At 38.6% G+C, this 7,553-nt stretch overlaps 2 long non-coding RNA genes across 2 annotated transcripts; one reads left to right on the forward strand and one right to left on the reverse strand.

The window, feature by feature from the left end:
- Nucleotides 1-257: 257 nt before the first annotated feature.
- Nucleotides 258-2,575, forward strand: LOC133026326 (uncharacterized). The gene is made up of 6 exons (XR_009683190.1): nt 258-322; nt 758-863; nt 1,161-1,271; nt 1,453-1,573; nt 1,694-1,783; nt 2,321-2,575. It is a non-coding gene; the product is annotated as an uncharacterized LOC133026326 (long non-coding RNA).
- Nucleotides 2,576-5,004: 2,429 nt separating this feature from the next.
- Nucleotides 5,005-7,323, reverse strand: LOC133026320 (uncharacterized). The gene is made up of 6 exons (XR_009683189.1): nt 7,259-7,323; nt 6,717-6,822; nt 6,309-6,419; nt 6,007-6,127; nt 5,797-5,886; nt 5,005-5,259 (listed from the first exon to the last, which is right to left on the reverse strand). It is a non-coding gene; the product is annotated as an uncharacterized LOC133026320 (long non-coding RNA).
- Between the last annotated feature and the right edge of the window lie 230 nt (nt 7,324-7,553).

Here is a 7,553-nt window from a genome sequence, read left to right on the forward strand (position 1 = left end):
GTGGTTGCTAGGAACGCTGCCATGCCGAGAACCACGTCGTAGCGTGCTGATTAATTCATCGTCCCTGCGTTGTGTCGTTCAGTGATCGTGAACATTATTCACGTTATATAAAATGAATATTTGATGGTAGATTACACCTCTAAGTCGAAGGATCTAAGAGGTCCCTGTGACTCCGTTCATATCGAGGCGGGCCCTAGTGCGGATGCACAAGCGAAACTGACGTAAACAAAGTGTATGTCAACATCCGGTCCCTTTAACACACGACGCTCCGTCATGAACATGGAGGGCTTGGAGGACGACGATGTTATCTTCCTTCCGTCAGGTCAGTAGTTTACTGTTTTTAAAGATTGTTACGATCTAGGTTCACAGTCCGAGTGCTGAGACAGCAAAGGCGGAGTCCGTCGATACACGCAACGGACGTTATTCATCAGCTAATATTCCATTGTTTTGCCACAGGCTGCGGCCCGCGATGGCCTGTGTTACCTGGGATGTGAATAAATGGATGGTGGAACTAGTTCAAGATGCTTAGCTCATCATTGATTCTATTTAATTTGGTTTTCTCAAATTAAGGATTTATGGTTTATGATTTAACTTTGATTTATGAATGCTTTAGATTAACAAGGAGTGTCTCCACAATATCAGATAAATTTGGTTTAATTTATAGTATGCTATATAACAATAATGTTTTCAAAACAAGATGTTAGGGCGTTGCAATTAATTTTATAAAACAATTGCTATGTTCTGTATTTTAATCAAGGAGGATCCAGGAGAACTGGAGAGAAAGAGAAGCCGATTGAGGCCACTACCACCATCCACATACATCGAGGAATATGAGATAGAGAATTTATCCTACCATTAAAGAGGTAATTTTAAGTTACATACCAGAAACACCATTTTATATAATATACCATATAGACATTTTTATTAAATCTCCAAAGTACGCTTGGTGAAATACAAGTTAATATCACACTGAAATAATCTTGATCAATCATGCTTCCCTGCTGTGATTGTTCAACAGGGAAAACAACTTTTTCCACAGTAAGGCAGGTCAATTTGATTGGAAGGAATCTAAATGTTTTTTTTAGAAAAACATCTATGCAGTATTATCATTTAAGATTGCTTGTGCATTGAAATAATTGCTTTTTGTCTTTGAATTTCAGGGTGATGCAGTCATATACTTTTTCAGTGGACATTGCTGATCTAGCGGCTCTGGGAATGTCACAACAAGCTTTTGTTAGCATGCCTGAACATTGCACAAAAGTCTTAGGACGGTGAGTATAAAATGGAAGTAATTACCCACTGTTTGCCATATGTTTCCCATATATTTACTGTAATATAGTGTTTGATTTTGATGTATTTTTCTAGCAGATTGTTAAGATATGCGGTGATACCATGCTAAATGCATTACTGGAATAGACCCATGCCAAATTTGAAGTTGAGGGGCTGTTTCAGGTGCAGCATTCAGTGCCCTGCGTGCACACCCTCCATGTTGGCTTTTGCAGTGGATGGGATCCGTAAACTATACGGCTTTAGGTCCAGTAATGGGTGTCAGATGTTCAGCAGTGGATGACAGGTACTGTGGAAAAAAATTGTTGCACAATGTCCTTTGACTCTGTTTACACAAGGTCAACACAAAAAGGTTTGATTGTAAACTGATATTGGTACGAATATATTTTATTCTCCTCTTCACAAGGACCAACCAATCAAAATGACTTGCAGGACGCCATTGATGGACTCTTTTTGAGCATTAAGCAGCAAACCCTTCAGCTGTATCGTCAGACTGGTGAGACAACAAGATGCCAACTTTAATGCCAATTTCTTCGTGTAACATACTGTGACCAAATGTTTTGATTTCTTTTGTAGATTGTAAAAATAGATAACCCATTTATAAAAAAAACAAAACTAGAATTACCGCACTGCGTTGTATGACTCCGCTTACCTGTCCAGTTCCTGTCATATTTCTACATACTTTCTCTCATATAAATGTCACTCTAACCTCTTGACAACTGAAACCATAAGATGAGGTCATTGTGGCCTTGACGTTTTGACTTTAAGGCACTTTATAGTCAGTTTGACAATCCGAAAAAAACATACAGTAATGCCTCCGGCGACTTGCTATTGCAGATGCATTAAAATGTTAGTGTAGTAGACTGGATGTTATTGGACATCTTGTATGGGTACACAAATAAATATATTTGGTTTGACATTCTAGATCAACTCAGGATTTCTGTAGAAAAGAAAGCCCTTTCTGTGTTTATATATATATACATACACACAAATGCACTATGAAAACGTTTTGTTTTTTATCATATATTCTCAGGCAGTGCTGAGGCATTTACGGAGACGGGAAGTGAGGGTCTTCCCTGCGTGTTCAAGAGAAGATTGCACAAAGTTCAAGCTTAGCAGGCTGCAGCTGGTCTGACATATTCTGGAACGGCAACAATGTCTTTGGATGACTCCTCCTCTGAAGAGGAAAACATCAATCAATCAATCATTGTTTATTGTCATTACCAGAGTACAGGTACAAGGCAACGAAATGGAAAGAACAGTTTGGTTTCAAAGATTACAGCATAACATGAGGGGAGGGAGGAGAGAAAAAACACGACCCCCAGACTATGCTCCTAGAGGAAAACAGTGTGGGGACAGGAAAAAAAAACACCTCAGCACATAAGCACATACATTTTAAACATGACTTGCAACGGGGAGGGGGAAACAACATGGTGAGTTACTTCTCCACTGATGATGAACTGTGAGTGCTGTGGCATTAGCTTGGTATTAGCTTGGTGTTGGGTAGCTGTTAGCTTAAGCATTTTTAGTTTTTTGCTGCCTGTCTGATATTTATCTTTAAAAAAAAAAATCAGAGTGAACCATCTTCATAATTTAACACTATGGTTTGTTTGTGTCCTTCAGGTTTTCTCAAGAGAAGCTGCCTCAGCTCCACGGTCCCTCCTGATGCTCACCCCTGTCTCCATCACACCATCCGGGCAAACCTGGAGTCACAGAACTTTGTCCAGAGCTGCCGTCTGAGAATTGTTGATCATATAATTTTCAGCAGATGCCTTAATGTAATGTTTGTGCACAATAAATGACATTGATCATAACATATTGGTATTTCCTTGCAGTCATACACCATGATATTGGCAGATAAGATGTTGATTACATTAAAGCAGTGAATGCTCTGCTTTAAGCAACATAAACACACAATGATCCAATGGATTTGAAGTAGAATGGGCACGTTACATTCTGTAGAGAGTACCTCAGTAACGGAAGTCAGAAAATAACTTTATCTGAGGTTCAGTCAGTTATAGTCACAGCAAAGCACACAGGTCTTGTTGTCTAAGTGGCAACCATATCATATTGTTTAAGATGTGTAACATCAAGCTGGTTTAGCAGTTTAACACACAGTTTAACACACTGTTTATCTTGTTAACAGTAAAAGTAGGTGACCCAGATGTTTTACAATGCAATCTGATAAGGTCGTATGAGAAACATTCTTAACATTAAAGAAATTAACACAGAGGATACCAATAGATGTTTCACTTTAAATCAGTAGCTGGTAATCGGCAGACTGACTTATTCAAACACATTAATACTACAATGAATGAGGCAGGGGTTTACTATCAGAAATTATTTCTGGTACATTAATTTAAAAGATCTCCAGTATAAGCAAATGTGTTCTAAAATTGGTTTACATCCAAGTGAGAGGCTGTCCCATCTCATGGATTTAAGATATATATATTGTTTGTATTAGCTGTCCCTCAGTGAAGTACTTGCACTTCTTGAAAAGCTGTTTATAAATAAGATGTATTATTGTTTATACATTGCCCTCTAGTATATGTTTTCCTAAGTCACTGTAGATACAGAAACAACAGTATGGTTCAGGTGACAGTAAGTGGAAGGTGAAGGTCATTTCCATGAGCTCAAGAGGACTTAATGTGACGATATAGTTGATTTCTGATAGGAAGCACCTGCCTCATTCATTGTAGTATTAATGTGTTTGAATAAGTCAGTCTGCCGATTACCAGCTACTGATTTAAAGTGAAACATCTATTGGTATCCTCTGTGTTAATTTCTTTAATGTTAAGAATGTTTCTCATACGACCTTATCAGATTGCATTGTAAAACATCTGGGTCACCTACTTTTAGTGTTAACAAGATAAACAGTGTGTTAAACTGTGTGTTAAACTGCTAAACAAGCTTGATGTTACACATCTTAAACAATATGATATGGTTGCCACTTAGACAACAAGACCTGTGTGCTTTGCTGTGACTATAACTGACTGAACCTCAGATAAAGTTATTTTCTGACTTCCGTTACTGAGGTACTCTCTACAGAATGTAACGTGCCCATTCTACTTCAAATCCATTGGATCATTGTGTGTTTATGTTGCTTAAAGCAGAGCATTCACTGCTTTAATGTAATCAACATCTTATCTGCCAATATCATGGTGTATGACTGCAAGGAAATACCAATATGTTATGATCAATGTCATTTATTGTGCACAAACATTACATTAAGGCATCTGCTGAAAATTATATGATCAACAATTTTCAGACGGCAGCTCTGGACAAAGTTCTGTGACTCCAGGTTTGCCCGGATGGTGTGATGGAGACGGGGGTGAGCATCAGGAGGGACCGTGGAGCTGAGGCAGCTTCTCTTGAGAAAACCTGAAGGACACAAACAAACCATAGTGTTAAATTATGAAGATGGTTCACTCTGATTTTTTTTTTTTAAAGATAAATATCAGACAGGCAGCAAAAAACTAAAAATGCTTAAGCTAACAGCTACCCAACACCAAGCTAATACCAAGCTAATGCCACAGCACTCACAGTTCATCATCAGTGGAGAAGTAACTCACCATGTTGTTTCCCCCTCCCCGTTGCAAGTCATGTTTAAAATGTATGTGCTTATGTGCTGAGGTGTTTTTTTTTCCTGTCCCCACACTGTTCTCCTCTAGGAGCATAGTCTGGGGGTCGTGTTTTTTCTCTCCTCCCTCCCCTCATGTTATGCTGTAATCTTTGAAACCAAACTGTTCTTTCCATTTCGTTGCCTTGTACCTGTACTCTGGTAATGACAATAAACAATGATTGATTGATTGATGTTTTCCTCTTCAGAGGAGGAGTCATCCAAAGACATTGTTGCCGTTCCAGAATATGTCAGACCAGCTGCAGCCTGCTAAGCTTGAACTTTGTGCAATCTTCTCTTGAACACGCAGGGAAGACCCTCACTTCCCGTCTCCGTAAATGCCTCAGCACTGCCTGAGAATATATGATAAAAAACAAAACGTTTTCATGGTGCATTTGTGTGTATGTATATATATATACACACAGAAAGGGCTTTCTTTTCTACAGAAATCCTGAGTTGATCTAGAATGTCAAACCAAATATATTTATTTGTGTACCCATACAAGATGTCCAATAACATCCAGTCTACTACACTAACATTTTAATGCATCTGCAATAGCAAGTCGCCGGAGGCATTACTGTATGTTTTTTTCGGATTGTCAAACTGACTATAAAGTGCCTTAAAGTCAAAACGTCAAGGCCACAATGACCTCATCTTATGGTTTCAGTTGTCAAGAGGTTAGAGTGACATTTATATGAGAGAAAGTATGTAGAAATATGACAGGAACTGGACAGGTAAGCGGAGTCATACAACGCAGTGCGGTAATTCTAGTTTTGTTTTTTTTATAAATGGGTTATCTATTTTTACAATCTACAAAAGAAATCAAAACATTTGGTCACAGTATGTTACACGAAGAAATTGGCATTAAAGTTGGCATCTTGTTGTCTCACCAGTCTGACGATACAGCTGAAGGGTTTGCTGCTTAATGCTCAAAAAGAGTCCATCAATGGCGTCCTGCAAGTCATTTTGATTGGTTGGTCCTTGTGAAGAGGAGAATAAAATATATTCGTACCAATATCAGTTTACAATCAAACCTTTTTGTGTTGACCTTGTGTAAACAGAGTCAAAGGACATTGTGCAACAATTTTTTTCCACAGTACCTGTCATCCACTGCTGAACATCTGACACCCATTACTGGACCTAAAGCCGTATAGTTTACGGATCCCATCCACTGCAAAAGCCAACATGGAGGGTGTGCACGCAGGGCACTGAATGCTGCACCTGAAACAGCCCCTCAACTTCAAATTTGGCATGGGTCTATTCCAGTAATGCATTTAGCATGGTATCACCGCATATCTTAACAATCTGCTAGAAAAATACATCAAAATCAAACACTATATTACAGTAAATATATGGGAAACATATGGCAAACAGTGGGTAATTACTTCCATTTTATACTCACCGTCCTAAGACTTTTGTGCAATGTTCAGGCATGCTAACAAAAGCTTGTTGTGACATTCCCAGAGCCGCTAGATCAGCAATGTCCACTGAAAAAGTATATGACTGCATCACCCTGAAATTCAAAGACAAAAAGCAATTATTTCAATGCACAAGCAATCTTAAATGATAATACTGCATAGATGTTTTTCTAAAAAAAACATTTAGATTCCTTCCAATCAAATTGACCTGCCTTACTGTGGAAAAAGTTGTTTTCCCTGTTGAACAATCACAGCAGGGAAGCATGATTGATCAAGATTATTTCAGTGTGATATTAACTTGTATTTCACCAAGCGTACTTTGGAGATTTAATAAAAATGTCTATATGGTATATTATATAAAATGGTGTTTCTGGTATGTAACTTAAAATTACCTCTTTAATGGTAGGATAAATTCTCTATCTCATATTCCTCGATGTATGTGGATGGTGGTAGTGGCCTCAATCGGCTTCTCTTTCTCTCCAGTTCTCCTGGATCCTCCTTGATTAAAATACAGAACATAGCAATTGTTTTATAAAATTAATTGCAACGCCCTAACATCTTGTTTTGAAAACATTATTGTTATATAGCATACTATAAATTAAACCAAATTTATCTGATATTGTGGAGACACTCCTTGTTAATCTAAAGCATTCATAAATCAAAGTTAAATCATAAACCATCCTTAATTTGAGAAAACAAAATCAAATTAAATAGAATCAATGATGAGCTAAGCATCTTGAACTAGTTCCACCATCCATTTATTCACATCCCAGGTAACACAGGCCATCGCGGGCCGCAGCCTGTGGCAAAACAATGGAATATTAGCTGATGAATAACGTCCGTTGCGTGTATCGACGGACTCCGCCTTTGCTGTCTCAGCACTCGGACTGTGAACCTAGATCGTAACAATCTTTAAAAACAGTAAACTACTGACCTGACGGAAGGAAGATAACATCGTCGTCCTCCAAGCCCTCCATGTTCATGACGGAGCGTCGTGTGTTAAAGGGACCGGATGTTGACATACACTTTGTTTACGTCAGTTCCGCTTGTGCATCCGCACTAGGGCCCGCCTCGATATGAACGGAGTCACAGGGACCTCTTAGATCCTTCGACTTAGAGGTGTAATCTACCATCAAATATTCATTTTATATAACGTGAATAATATTCACGATCACTGAACGACACAACGCAGGGACGATGAATTAAACAGCACGCTACGACGTGGTTCT

This window comes from Limanda limanda, chromosome 19, assembly GCF_963576545.1.
Source record: "Limanda limanda chromosome 19, fLimLim1.1, whole genome shotgun sequence".
Lineage (NCBI taxonomy): Eukaryota > Metazoa > Chordata > Actinopteri > Pleuronectiformes > Pleuronectidae > Limanda > Limanda limanda.